General features: G+C 45.8%; 7 non-coding genes across 7 annotated transcripts; 4 read left to right on the plus strand and 3 right to left on the minus strand.

Moving 5' to 3' along the window:
- Positions 1-5,996: 5,996 nt before the first annotated feature.
- On the plus strand, positions 5,997-6,068 carry trnae-uuc (transfer RNA glutamic acid (anticodon UUC)). The gene has a single exon. It is a non-coding gene; the product is annotated as a tRNA-Glu (tRNA).
- A 1,272-nt stretch (positions 6,069-7,340) lies between these two features.
- trnae-uuc (transfer RNA glutamic acid (anticodon UUC)) lies at positions 7,341-7,412 on the plus strand. Its single transcript has one exon. It is a non-coding gene; the product is annotated as a tRNA-Glu (tRNA).
- A 2,054-nt stretch (positions 7,413-9,466) lies between these two features.
- trnag-gcc (transfer RNA glycine (anticodon GCC)) lies at positions 9,467-9,537 on the minus strand. Its single transcript has one exon. It is a non-coding gene; the product is annotated as a tRNA-Gly (tRNA).
- A 122-nt stretch (positions 9,538-9,659) lies between these two features.
- Positions 9,660-9,731, plus strand: trnae-uuc (transfer RNA glutamic acid (anticodon UUC)). The gene has a single exon. It is a non-coding gene; the product is annotated as a tRNA-Glu (tRNA).
- A 1,186-nt stretch (positions 9,732-10,917) lies between these two features.
- trnam-cau (transfer RNA methionine (anticodon CAU)) lies at positions 10,918-10,990 on the minus strand. The gene has a single exon. It is a non-coding gene; the product is annotated as a tRNA-Met (tRNA).
- Positions 10,991-11,577: 587 nt separating this feature from the next.
- trnag-gcc (transfer RNA glycine (anticodon GCC)) lies at positions 11,578-11,648 on the minus strand. The gene has a single exon. It is a non-coding gene; the product is annotated as a tRNA-Gly (tRNA).
- A 122-nt stretch (positions 11,649-11,770) lies between these two features.
- On the plus strand, positions 11,771-11,842 carry trnae-cuc (transfer RNA glutamic acid (anticodon CUC)). Its single transcript has one exon. It is a non-coding gene; the product is annotated as a tRNA-Glu (tRNA).
- Positions 11,843-14,966: the final 3,124 nt, after the last annotated feature.

A 14,966-nucleotide genomic window follows, 5' to 3' on the forward strand; every position in this document is an offset into this window, starting at 1 on the left:
GTGGGCTTTAAACCCTGGACCGCCAGGGCTTTTGCATTTTAGCCACCAGAGCACTAGATCCTCATGGTTCCTTGTGCAGGTTATCCACAACTTGAATCCAGAGTGAGGTAAAGCAATGTTTTTAACTTCACAAGGGTAGTTTGAATCTAACTCAGTGTGGCCCCTTACCTAGAACCAATTGAGGAGAAGGGCAAAGTTACCTCTGACAACAGCACTTCTGGGATGCCTCTGGATGTGAGGTGTTTTGAGCATGCCCAAAAGCAGGAGCCCCTGGGGCAGACTGTTTTTAAAACAGCATAGAAATATGAATATTATGTTTTTCCTCACAAATGTCAGGTTTAAATGCCACACACAGTCCAATGGGCAAGCTTTAAAAAGAAACTACAACAGAGTGAGACCTCTTATTTGTTTCCTGCTCTCAGGCCCGGCTCAGCTGCTGCCGTTGTTGTGACAGACTCTACGGAAACCCGGAGGGCTCAGGATAGAAAGAACGCAAAGTCTAAAAAGGGGTCAACAAATACCCTTATGCAACTCTTAATGACTTTAAAACAGTGACTGGCACTATTTCACAACAGGGCCTTTATATAAACAGGTTTTTGTAATATTTATATATAAATACTGAAACATATTTAATTTCTCATAATTTTCAATAATAAAATGAGAAAATGCACTAAATACAAATCCTGTAACATTAAAGTCTGTAGCCTGATCTATAGTATTGACTTCATTTTTTTTGCTCATTTCATTTTATAAAACAAAAGAAAAACAGAAATATAAAAGAATAATCTCAAAACACAAACCAATCGCCTCTGGCACCTAACATATAAAGGGGAGGTTGAATCAAAAGAAGTTTTAAATATCAAACAGCAACCATACATGTTATTTATCCTCCCAAATCAGAATCAATCTATACACATTTGAGTATCAGAAGATAAAAGTTGGAAATGTTTCCACAAACTGATAACAAATAACACTATCAATGTGTTTTATACAGATTTGTCCAAGGAAGATTTTATTTTCAGTTGGTGAAGTTTTTTCATAAACTTTTAACTATGACCTATAATTACAAAAAAAAATTGCATTACCTGATATTTTGATGTATGTTTTAGTTTGTTTGGTTTTCAGTATTTAAATGTGTCACTCGAAGAGGATAAACAAGATAAAAGATGAATGTAGCTTCTGGGTTGGAAAAGTGAAGCCAATGTGGAAGTACCTTAAACTGCTATTCTTACTCATGTCCAGGAAGAGGGCAAATCCTGCGGTTGCAGAAAGACTTGTGGTTGTTTGAAAGCTACACTTACTGCATAATTTATGAGTTACACCTTTCTAATACTGGTTTGGACCCTCTTTGCCTTCTGAGCTGTCTCATTTCTTAATGGCACAGATTCAGAAAAGTTGTTGGAAACATTCTTCACTGATTTTTGTTCCATGTTGACATGACAGCATCAAACAATTGCTGTGGATTTGTTAGCTGCACGCCCATGATGAGAATTTCCTGTTCCACCATATTCCAAAGGTCCTCTGTTGGATTGAGATCTAACAGTGATCATGTGAGACCGGACAGTGTGTGCACCGCGGATGACGTCAGTGCGCACACTGTGTCTGGGGAGGATGTGCGGAAGTGCTTCAGGAAGGTGAACGCACGCAAAGCTACTGGTCCGGACGGGATTCGCGGCCGCGTCCTCAAGTCATGCACGGCTCAGCTGGCTGGAGTGTTTACACACATCTTCAACCTTTCCCTCTCTGTCTGTAGTCCCAGCCCGCTTCAAAATGGCCACCATCGTTGCTGTACCAAATCCTCCACCATCTCCTCATTGAACGACTGGCAACCTGTAGCCCTGACCCCCATTGTGAGCAAATGCTTCGAGAAGCTGATCAGGGACTTTGTTTGCTCTGCACTGCCCGACTCACTGGACCCTCAACAATTTGCATACCGCCACAACAGGTCCACTGATGATGCCATAGCCCTGACACTACATACTGCCCTCTCGCACCTGGAGAAGAGAGACACGTATGTGAGAACGCTGTTTGTAGATTACAGCTCAGCATTCAATACCATCGTTCCCTCGAAGCTGGACAGGAAACTGCAGGATCTAGGACTGAGCAGCTCCCTCTGCAGCTGGATCCTTAACTTCCTTTCTGACAGACGCCAAGCGGTCAGACTGGGCAGCATCACCTCATCCCCCATCACACTGAACACTGGTGCTCCACAGGGGTGTGTACTGAGCTCTCCTGTAGGGGTGGGTTTTTATAATCGATTTATCGATTAAAATCGATTCTGGCTTGGATAACGTAAAATCGATTCATTAAAATCCTGAATCGATTTTTTAATATAAATTTATTTTGCCCGAAATGCCAGAATCTCTGGTGAAATCTCACAAAATTTCAACAACCACCAAACAGCTAAGACAGTAAATGAGAGCAGGAACATGGATTCTGCACAAAGACTTAAACACACAGCCCAACCGCGGATCAGAATCAGTGAGATGTTACCTTTCTCACAGTCGGGGCTGAAAGCCGACAGCGCGCTGATTCTGATCTGTCGGCGGTCCGCGCTTTGTGTTCACGCCCTTTATGCACTGATTCTAAAGCTGTTAGTTTTATCTCTCTCCAAACAATATTGACCGAACCAGCAGCAAAAGAAGATCCAAACTAGGCTTCACATAAACATCGTCATGAATTCACTCTGACTTTTATTGTTTTGCTTCGACCACGATGCCCAGCTCTCTCTCATGCTTGCTCTCTTGCGCGCTCTCTCTCCCTCTCTCTCCCTCTCTCTCTCTGTACTGTTTTCTGCATTATTCGCTTGCTTGTTACGCACAAGTCTACCGTTGTTTACAGCGCTGTCGGCCGACGGTTTTTTTTTTCGTTTTATATACTTCCGAAAATAAAACCTAATTTCTGCCGTTCAATGCTGAACAAATTTAAACTTTTTAAAATTATGCAAAATGCAAAACGCTCAGCCTTGTCTCTAATAAAACCGCTGTAACTTCAGAGGTAATGTTCATGTGTTGATTAATGGTTTTCTTTCGTTTTTGATCTACTGCAGAAAATTTTTATAAAATCCCAGAACAGGAAAATCACCTTCATGTTTTTCTGTGTTTTATCCTCACCTACGTTGACACAAAGGCATCTGCTGTGATGCTCACACCTTTGATAAAGTCTTGGTGTGTCAGCTTCCTTTTTATAGATACAAAAATATGTAAATGTACTGATGTGAATTATAATATTTCTGACTGTCAAAATTTCCCAGATTCAAATCAAAGTGAATCGAATCGAATCGAATCGAATTAAATCGAATCGTGGATCGAATCGATTCGGGACCCTGTGAATCGGAATTGAATCGATTCTAGAAATCAGTGACGATACCCAGCCCTACTCTCCTGTACTCACTCTACACCTACGACTGCACAGCCACTAGCAACTCCAACATCATTGTGAAGTTTGCGGACGACACTACAGTTGTGGGTCACTCACTACCTGACCCACTGGTGTCAAGACAACCATCTCACCCTCAACGTCGCAAAGACAAAGGAGTTGATAGTGGACTTCCGGAGGTGCAGAGAAGTACACACCCCCAACCAGCAGACTGAGAGACAGCTTTTTCCACCAGGCCATCAGACTGCTGAACACTTCATAGACCCCTCGCCTTCACTACTGGAACTTCAACATTATGCACTCCACACTGTACATTAATGCCACTTGTTTTGCACAATATCCAACTACCAACCTCTGTATATTTTATATATTTTATTTTATTGTTTACTCTATTTAATTTGTAAAATATGTATACACACACACACACACATATATACACACACGTAGATATACATATTTAGTATACACATTCAGTAATATGCACACACTCTTATATTGTACATATATTTATTCATATAATTCTCAGATTTACCCATTCTTATATTTTGCTTGTTCTTATGTTATTGTATTTTTGCACACCTCTGTTGCTGTGAAGCTCGCACACAAGAATTTCACTCACATGTACTGTACCAGTGTACCTGCACATGTGATGTGACAATAAAAGTTATTTGATTTGATTTGAATGTTGCAGCAGAAATTAAAATTCATCAGATTGGAAAATGTTTTTCAAATCTTCAAATTTTGGTGGGTTGGTGTAAACTGTAGCTTCAGTTTTGCTATTTTTAACTGACAGAAGTGGGATCTGGTGTGGTCTTCTGCTGCTGTTGAGATGCTCTACTGTATACCTTTGGTTGTGTGTCTTTTGTGTTATTGTTGCCTTCAAATAAGCTTGAAGCAGTCTGGCCATTCTCCTTCGACCTCAGCAAGACATTTTCCCCAGGAGAACTGCTGCTCACTGGATATTTTCTCTTTTTTAGTCCATTCTCTGTAAACTCTAAAGGTTGCATGGGGAAAATCAGCAGTTTCTAAAACAGTCCGACCAACAACAATGCCATTTCATACCCATTTGATGCTTAGCTGCCATGTGTTTGACTGATTAGATAATTGCGTTAAGATCAGTTGAACAGGTGTACCTAATAAAGTGGCCAGTGAATGTGTGTGAAAACAGCCATCAGCTCATTCACTCTGTGACCTCAGCAAACGTTTTCTTGCTGACTTTACTTGCTCAGTCGCTAGTTTCAAATCTCACTGAATAAATCATGAAGCTCTTTTTGTAAGTTACGATCATTATTAGATTATCCTGGCTGTAGCGTCATCAGTTCCACTCATCACATCCAGATTAAAAATACAAAGGTGGCAACAGTCAAAAGAGTCAGCTCGAGGTTTCGTAACAGGAATTCACTAACCAGAGAGCGACATCACAGTTGTTAGGTCCATCTTTGACACTGTTGAGGGCTAAAAGGCAGGTCAAACTGTTTCATATTTTTTGTTTTTGTTGGGAGCAAAGTTCAACTCCCTATTATTATTATTATGTTATAACTGTACACTTTGACATTTCTAGTCTGGCCTGGTGTCAACACACAAACTTCCAGACTCCCTAGAAATGAAACGACTTTGGATGTAGCAACTCCAGAAATGCTCATTCATCTGTCACCCCTCTGCAGTCAGCACAGTCAAACTTAAGATTTAAGGTCCTCCAGCTCTCCAGTTCACTTCTCTCCTTCCCCTGGTGTCGTTTCCACTCACTGAGTAAGGTGGCACTAAAATCAGCACTTTAATCTGCTGATTCAGGCACTTTGCATGTCTGACTTCCAACCCCAGACATCACTTCATTCAAAATAGAGAAATAGAGTCAAGGGATGCTATCGTGCACCGCCTGATTGAAGTTGAGAGACTATTGACCTTGATGGAGTGTGTGTGTGTGTGTGTGTGTGTGTGTGTGTGTGTGTGTGTGTGTGTGTGTGTGTGTGTGTGTGTGTGTGTGTGTGTGTGTGTGTGTGTGTGTGTGTGTGTGTGTGTGTGTGTGTGTGTGTGTGTGTTTTGGCCTCAGTAAACACTTATAATCTAACTCTGATCTTGGAAAAAGTGCTTACTTTCCGACCTCTTTCCCTTAAAAGGAATATTAACAGGAGCTTTGTGGAGAGGATTCAACTTGGATTTAACACCATCAAGGGGCTAAAAAAGGAGCAATTTTTATAAGTTGTTATATCTATAGTACTTTTCTAAGCTCCACAACAGAGGTTCTTTACTTTTTCAGCCTACTACACATTTCACATGTGACAAATAAAGAATCTTGAATCCTGCTCTACTACCTACAGTCATGACAAATGGCCTGTATTTGTACAGCGCTTTTCTAGTCCCTAAGGACCCCAAAGCGCTTTACACAACCAGTCATTCACCCATTCACACACAGGTGATGGTAAGCTACATTGTAACCACAGCCACCCTGGGGCGCACTGACAGAGGCGAGGCTGCCGGACACTGGCGCCACCGGACCCTCTGACCACCACCAGTAGGCAACGGGTGAAGTGTCTTGCCCAAGCGCTCCTCTCGAGGCGCAACGGAAAATGTAGCCCGATACAGCCACACGTCACTCATCAGGACAGCTTTGTTGTATCTCCCTGATGGTCTAGTGGTCAGGATTTGGCGCTTTCACCGCCGCGGCCCGGGTTCGATTCCCGGTCAGGGAAATGTGTTTTGACCCACCTCCGGCTTACTCGAAAGGGACAAGCGGTAGACAATGGATGGGTTGCCTTTGCCACGTACTGTGTATCAAGCGAGGCTCAAGGCACCATCTCCACCCAAAACGGACCATTCATTGAAGCCGTCAACAAATGAAGCAGAGTTGCCAGTTCTTCAAGCCCAGGATGGGCTGCTGTCTTGGAGGTGAAGTGTGTGTGACAGGAGATCCAAAAAATGTGTGGCCGAACTGCGCATCAAAACGTGCCTCACGTGAGGATAGAGCTCAACACCTCCAGTTTTCGAGACTTATGCATGGCAGGCGACCAGTGTCTTGACAGACAGCCAATTGGATCCTCTGGCTCAGAGCTGGTGAAATATTTTTGGGTCTTCCATCATAACCCTCAGGTTCATTTAACAAATTCCAACTGTCTTACTGCGTCCAACCTCAGCAGCGATGGCACTCTGTGAGAGACCCTGCTTGTGCAGTTTAACAACCCAACCACATTCAAAAAGGGAACTTTTTTTGCCTTTGCCATCCGAACATCACGACAGTGTGACTACCTGACAGAAAATGACAATGAATTCACATTTTTGCACAGATTTGGCCTTTTAAAGGCATGTGGTCCTAAACTATTTATCAGCTGTAAGCCTGTTTCAGTTTAAGCACTGTTTTCAATCAATTGCATGCTCAAAAAAAGGTTTTATCTCACTCCCATTTCTTCTTGTTGCATGTTGAAGCTCTACCTTATTTAAATCCTACTATGCAAAATGTGATTTTTTGCCATTTTTCAAGTGGTCTTAAACTTTTGATTGGGACTGTATTTTGTAGGGTTATATGCTGTCTTTTGAACAGTTCACTCACTTATTATCTTCACATTAATGTCAGAGGGATGTTTCAGAAATGGACACAGTGAGGTAAGACTTTGTCATGACTGTATGTAGTAGAGCAGGATTCAAGATTCTTTATTTGTCACATGTGAAATGTATCCTGAAATGCTCCTCGACTTGTGCAAAAAAGAGAACATTAAAGAGGACATGAAAAAATGTCTGGCTAATTTTTATACTGGCCCCGATTTTGTTTTCTTAGGTAACTAGTACGTGACCACTGAATGGCCTCCCGTGTGGCAGGCGAGAATTCTACCACTGAACCACCAATGCTCACGGATGTGGCAGATTTCCCACCGAATTCGTGCCATTGCCCAAGCGCTCCTCTCGAGGCGCAACGGAAAATGTAGCCCGATACAGCCATGCGTCACTCATCAGGACACCTCTGTCGCAGCTCCCTTATGGTCTAGTGGTCAGGATTTGGCGCTTTCACCGCCGCGGCCCGGGTTTGATTCCCGGTCAGGGAAATGTGTTTTGACCCACCTCCGGCTTACTCGAAAGGGACAAGCGGTAGACAATGGATGGGTTGCCTTTGCCACGTACTGTGTATCAAGCGAGGCTCAAGGCACCATCTCCACCCAAAACGGACCATTCATTGAAGCCGTCAACATATGAAGCAGAGTTGCCAGTTCTTCAAGCCCAGGATGGGCTGCTGTCTTGGAGGTGAAGTGTGTGTGACAGGAGATCCAAAAAATGTGTGGCCGAACTGCGCATCAAAATATGCCTCACGTGAGGATAGAGCTCAACACCTCGAGTTTTCGAGATTTATGCATGGAAGGCGACAGTTCTACTGCTGAGCCACCAGCCCTTACAAGTCTGCCAATTGTCCCGCCGAATTCGCGCCACTCTCCAAAGTCTACTCTCAAGACGCTTGAAATGGATGCACAAACTCTGTTACGTACTGTGCATCAAAGCACATCGCTTGCGTGAGGCTACAAGTCACTACCTTCTGATTTCGAGATTCATGGGTGGCAGGCGACAGTTCTACTGCTGAGCCACCAGCCCTTACAAGTCTGCCAATTGTCCCGCCAAATTCGCGCCACTCTCCAAATTCTACTCTCAAGACGCTTGAAATGGATGCACAAACTCTGTTACGTACTGTACATCAAAGCACATCGCTTGCGTGAGGCTAAAAGTCACTACCTTCTGATTTCGAGATTCACGGGTGGCAGGCGACAGTTCTACTGCTGAGTCACCAGCCCTTACAAGTCTGCCAATTGTCCCACCGAATTCGCGCCACTCTCCAAAGTCTCCTCTCAACAACATCTTGACTTAATGCAGATACGATGTCCAACCCAAGTTTGGTTTCACAGACTTCTTGTTCCAACTTGCCAGTCAGGCAAGAGTGACTTCAAATTATCTTTCTCAATGGACCCTCTTGGCAAAGGAACTCCAGGCAACCTCCAGAAACTCAGCTCGGGAGCTGCTGATAACCAATTATCAGCCCTTGCTCATCCGCTTCCAATGCAAAGACATTCCTAACCCTACCTGGACAAAGTGTCAAAGAAGAAATAACAGGTAGGAGTCTTGTGGGAGCCAACGTATGGTGCCCCGCAATTCTGACCTGAGAAAAGAAAGAGGAATTGTGGTGAAAGTTGGATGAAGTGGTTCCAGAGGGCCGGCACGCATCCATAGGGGAGGATCGCCTTCCACGTGTGAGTCTTGAAATCAAACAGATGGGAAGGCTTTCCACGGGCAATGGCAGAATGATTTGGATTGATCCCTGTTCTAGATCTCGCATCAGAGGAGGCTGAAAATCCACTACAAATGGATGGTTCTTAGGCTCCAGCGTCCACAAAATGCGTAGAAGCGGTACAAAATGGATGGACCAACTCTGTACCAAAACACTTGCCTCGTGTGAGGCTCAAAATCACGACATTCAGATTATGAGACTGACACGCTGCCTACTGCGCCAACGAGGCTGACAGTCAACCGGAAAATGGACGATTTCTCGAAGCTGCACAGAAAAGAAATTCAGCTTGGACAAACAACGTCAAGTCCCCAGGTATTTAAGCCCTGAACGGGTTTTGGAGGTGAAGAGTGCCACAGGAGATCCTAAAAACGGTGTTTTGACCCAGCTCCGGCTTACCTGAAAGGGACAAGCGGTAGACAATGGATGGGTTGCCTTTGCCACGTACTGTGTATCAAGCGAGGCTCAAGACACCATCTTCCCCCAAAACGGACCATTCTTCTTTTGTCTCGTAGTGCCGTCTTAAATTAAATCCCTCAATTACAGCCACATTAGCTCCACTAATAAGACACGGGTTTACCAGCAATGTCTGTAAACATATATTCAGTCACCCACTGGCGCAGGAAGGTGACAATTCTAAGTCTGCCAATTGTCCTGCCAAATTTGCGCCACTGTCCAAAGTCTCTTCTCAACAACATCTTGACTTAATGCAGATACGATGTCCAACCCAAGTTTGGTTTGAACAAACTTCTTGTTCCAAATCTTGATGCCGTCTGGCTGCGACTGAGAACAAACTTAATGCCGCCCAAGGCACCAGGCATGAAGGAAGTGTGCATTGGCTGGGAATCGAACCCGGGCCTCCCGCGCGGCAGGTGAGAATTCTACCACTGAACCACCAATGCTCACAGATGCGGCAGTTTTCCCACCGAATTCGCGCCATTGCCCAAGCGCTCCCCTCGAGGTGCAATGGAAAATGTAGCCCGATACAGCCACACGTCACTCATCAGGACAGCTCTGTCGCATCTCCCTGATGGTCTAGTGGTCAGGATTCGGCGCTTTCACCGCCGCGGCCCGGGTTCGATTCCCGGTCAGGGAAATGTGTTTTGACCCACCTCTGGCTTACTCGAAAGGGACAAGCGGTAGACAATGGATGGGTTGCCTTTGCCACGTACTGTGTATCAAGCGAGGCTCAAGGCACCATCTCCACCCAAAACGGACCATTCATTGAAGCCGTCAACAAATGAAGCAGAGTTGCCAGTTCTTCAAGCCCAGGATGGGCTGCTGTCTTGGAGGTGAAGTGTGTGTGACAGGAGATCCAAAAAATGTGTGGCCGAACTGCGCATCAAAACATGCCTCACGTGAGGATAGAGCTCAACACCTCGAGTTTTCGAGACTTATGCATGGAAGGCGACAGTTCTACTGCTGAGCCACCAGCCCTTACAAGTCTGCCAATTGTCCCGCCAAATTCGCGCCACTCTCCAAAGTCTACTCTCAAGACGCTTGAAATGGATGCACAAACTCTGTTACGTACTGTGCATCAAAGCACATCACTTGCGTGAGGCTACAAGTCACTACCTTCTGATTTCGAGATTCACGGGTGGCAGGCGACAGTTCTACTGCTGAGCCACCAGCCCTTACAAGTCTGCCAATTGTCCCACCGAATTCGCGCCACTCTCCAAAGTCTCCTCTCAACAACATCTTGACTTAATGCAGATACGATGTCCAACCCAAGTTTGGTTTGCACAGACTTCTTGTTCCAACTTGCCAGTCAGGCAAGAGTGACTTCAAATTATCTTTCTCAATGGACCCTGTTGGCAACGGAACTCCAGGCAACCTCCAGAAACTCAGCTCGGGAGCTGCTGATAACCAATTATCAGCCCTTGCTCATCCGCTTCCAATGCAAAGACATTCCTAACCCTACCTGGACAAAGTGTCCAAGAAGAAATAACAGGTAGGAGTCTTTTGGGAGCCAACGTGTGGTGCCCCGCAATTCTGACCTGAGAAAAGAAATAGGAATTGTGGTGAAAGTTGGATGAAGTGGTTCCAGAGGGCCGGCACGCATCCATAGGGGAGGATCGCCTGCCACGTGTGAGTCTTGAAATCAAACAGATGGGAAGGCTTTCCACGGGCAATGGCAGAATGATTTGGATTGATCCCTGTTCTAGATCTCGCATCAGAGGAGGCTGAAAATCCACTACAAATGGATGGTTCTTAGGCTCCAGCGTCCTCGAAATGGGTAGAAGCGGTACAAAATGGATGGACCAACTCTGTACCAAAATACTTGCCTCGTGTGAGGCTCGAACTCACGACCTTCAGATTATGAGACTGACACGCTGCCTACTGCGCCAACGAGGCTGACAGTCAACCGGAAAATGGACGATTTCTCGAAGCTGCACAGAAAAGAAATTCAGCTTGGACAAGCAAAGGCAAGTCCCCAGGTATTTAAGCCCTGAACGGGTTTTGGAGGTGAAGAGTGCCACAGGAGATCCTAAAAACGGTGTTTTGACCCAGCTCCGGCTTACCTGAAAGGGACAAGCGGTAGACAATGGATGGGTTGCCTTTGCCACGTACTGTGTATCAAGCGAGGCTCAAGACACCATCTTCCCCCAAAACGGACCATTCTTCTTTTGTCTCGTAGTGCCGTCTTAAATTAAATCCCTCAATTACAGCCACATTAGCTCCACTAATAAGACACGGGTTTACCAGCAATGTCTGTAAACATATATTCAGTCACCCTCTGGCGCAGGAAGGCGACAATTCTAAGTCTGCCAATTGTGCGCCACTGTCCAAAGTCTCTTCTCAACAACATCTTGACTTAATGCAGATACGATGTCCAACCCAAGTTTGGTTTGCACAAACTTCTTGTTCCAAATCTTGATGCCATCTGGCCGCGACCGAGAACAAACTTAATACCCCCCAAGGCACCACGCATGAAGAAAGTTTGCATTGGCCGGGAATCGAACCCGGGCCTCCCGCGTGGCAGGCGAGAATTCTACCACTGAACCACCAATGCTCTCGGACGTACCAGTTTTCCCACCGAATTCGCGCCATTGCCCAAGCGCTCCTCTCAAGGCGCAATGGAAAATGTAGCCCGATACAGCCACATGTCACTCATCAGGACAGCTCTGTCGCAGCTCCCTTATGGTCTAGTGGTCATGATTTGGCGCTCTCACCGCCGCGGCCCGGGTTCGATTCCCGGTCAGGGAAAAGGTGTTTTGACCCACCTCCGCCTTACCTGAAAGGGACAAGCGGTAGACAATGGATGGTTTGCCTTTGCCACGTACTGTGTATCAAGCGAGGCTCAAGGCACCATCTCCCCCCAAAACGGACCATTCATTAAAGCCGTCAACAAATGAAGCAGAGTTGCCAGTTCTTCAAGCCCAGGATGGGCTGCTGTCTTGGAGGTGAAGTGTGTGACAGGAGATCCAAAAAATGTGTGGCCGAACAGCGCATCAAAACATGCCTCACGTGAGGATAGTGCAAAACGTTTCGTGTACATCGTGGACATACAGCACTGCACTACAGAGTCACACTGCTAGCGATAGATGCAGCGATTCTGTACTGTACAGGAGAGACGGAGGAGATTGTCTGCAGCGATCAGGACGCAGGACGTAAAAAAGCATGCAAACTTGCACTAAAAAATCTGCGAAACAGCGAGGTGAAAGGTGAACCGCGTTATAGCGAGGGACCGCTGTAATTTTGAAGGTAAGTCACAACAAACTGAAACTGAAAAACTGAAAAATAAGCCACTAGGCCAAGGCTCTTCCAGCAGCCACCAGGCCCAGGATCCTCCAGCAGCCACCAGGCCCAGGCTCTTCCAGCAGCCACCAGGCCCAGGCTCCTGCAGCAGCCACCAGGCCCAGGATGCTCCAGCAGCCACCAGGCCCAGGATCCTCCAGCAGCCACCAGGCCCAGGACCCTCCTGCTCCACCAGGCCCAGGATCCTCCAGCAGCCACCAGGCCCAGGACCCTCCAGCAGCCACCAGGCCCAGGACCCTCCAGCAGCCACCAGGCCCAGGACCCTCCAGCAGCCACCAGGCCCAGGACCCTCCTGCTCCACCAGGCCCAGGACCCTCCAGCAGCCACCAGGCCCAGGACCCTCCAGCAGCCACCAGGCCCAGGATCCTCCAGCAGCCACCAGGCCCAGGACCCTCCTGCTCCACCAGGCCCAGGATCCTCCAGCAGCCACCAGGCCCAGGACCCTCCTGCTCCACCAGGCCCAGGATCCTCCAGCAGCCACCAGGCCCAGGACCCTCCAGCAGCCACCAGGCCCAGGACCCTCCTGCTCCACCAGGCCCAGGACCCTCCAGCAGCCACCAGGCCCAGGACCCTCCTGCTCCACCAGGCCCAGGATCCTCCAGCAGCCACCAGGCCCAGGCTCTTCCAGCAGCCACCAGGCCCAGGCTCCTGCAGCAGCCACCAGGCCCAGGATCATCCAGCAGCCACCAGGCCCAGGCTCTTCCAGCAGCCACCAGGCCCAGGCTCTTCCAGCAGCCACCAGGCCCAGGATCCTCCAGCAGCCACCAGGCCAAGGCTCTTCCAGCAGCCACCAGGCCCAGGCTCTTCCAGCAGCCACTAGGCCCAGGATCCTCCAGCAGCCACTAGGCCCAGGCTCCTGCAGCAGCCACTAGGCCAAGGCTCAACCAACAAGTTAATCAACAGTGACTTCAACGGGCCATCACAAGGAAATACAAATCTCATCATTTTCAAAATGCCGCCTAAAAAAGCAAACCCAGGAGTTGAAGAGGAGTTGGAGGAGATTAGGAAATCGCTTAATTTCATGTCTGATGAACTGAGCAAAGTGGCTAAACAACAAGGTATGCTACATGACCTAATGGATGAAATAAAACAACTAAAAAACCTCATAAAGGACAAGGACAAGAAAATAGATGACTTGGAACGGCGAATCGAGGACCTTGAACAATACACAAGAATGGATGATTTAGTCATAAGTGGACTGGAGACGCAACACCGAACCTACGCCAGAGTAACAGCTGGGGGAGGTAAAGATGGTGAAGATGCCCCGGTAGAGGAGCTGCAAATGCTTGAACAGCAAGTGATAAAATTCCTTCAAACGAAGAATGTAAGTATTCAGAGCCATCATATTGCAGCATGCCACACGCTCCCCAGGAAAGACAGTAAAACAAAGCCATCAATTATTCTTCGGTTTGTGAGTCGCAAAACAAAGATTGAGTTATTGAAACAGGGTAAGAAGCTTAAAGGGACTGGTGTGTATTTAAATGAACATTTAACGAAAAAGACTGCTGAAATTGCAAGACAGGCACGCAGCCTGAGAAAACAAAATAAGATACAAGCGACATGGATGAGGAACTGCAAAGTAATGATAAGACTAAATGGCAATCCCGAAGAAGCGAAAGTTGTGATGATAAGAGAACTCAAAGACTTAGAGCAATATAAATAATCAGGAATCTGCTCTGGAATCTATTGGAAAAGTGACGATTGGATAATGAACAATGGGTATGGAAAGTGTTTCTGGCCTTACGGCTCAAAAAACAACAACAAAAACAAAAACACATAAATGACAAGTTTGGACACAGATTATAGGTTTCCATTCAGAGATATTGAAGAGGAAGAATTTGATTATGCAGAGCACAACATGCATGACCCTGAAAGTAACATTGACCCAGATACCCACTTCTACAATAACACCAATAATACTTGTGAGTACTATACAGATGACCAATTCAATATGAATATTAAAATGGCAAATGCATTGTCGGTCATACATTTCAATAGTAGAAGCCTGTATAAAAAATTTTCTAAAATTACAGAATGTTTAAGTAAGTTAAAAAAGTTTAATATAATTGCAATATCAGAAACATGGCTCGATAATGAGAAAATTAGTGAAATGGGACTGGAAGGATACGAATTATTTACAATGAACAGGGTGAATAAAAAAGGAGGCGGTGTTGCCTTATATGTAGATAAAGTTTTGAAATGTAGTCTGATTGAATGTATGTCAAGCACCATAGATAACGTATTGGAATGTGTCACTATTGAAATCCATGTTGAAAAAGCTAACAATATAATTATAAGTTGCATCTATAGGACACCAGGTTCATGCCTTGAGACATTCAATGAAAAACTTGCTGCTATGTTTAGCAACCTAAATGATAAAAAAGTGCAAATAATTTGTGGTGATTTTAATATAGATTTGCTAAACCCAAATGGACATCAGAAAACAACAGATTTCATAAATACAATGTATAGTAACTCCCTTTTCCCTGTAATTATAAAACCAAGTAGAATAACAATTGATACAGCTACATTGATAGATAATATATTCACAAATAAAATTGACCATGAAATA

Source organism: Neolamprologus multifasciatus, chromosome 23, assembly GCF_963576455.1.
Source record: "Neolamprologus multifasciatus chromosome 23, fNeoMul1.2, whole genome shotgun sequence".
Classification (NCBI taxonomy): Eukaryota; Metazoa; Chordata; class Actinopteri; order Cichliformes; family Cichlidae; genus Neolamprologus; species Neolamprologus multifasciatus.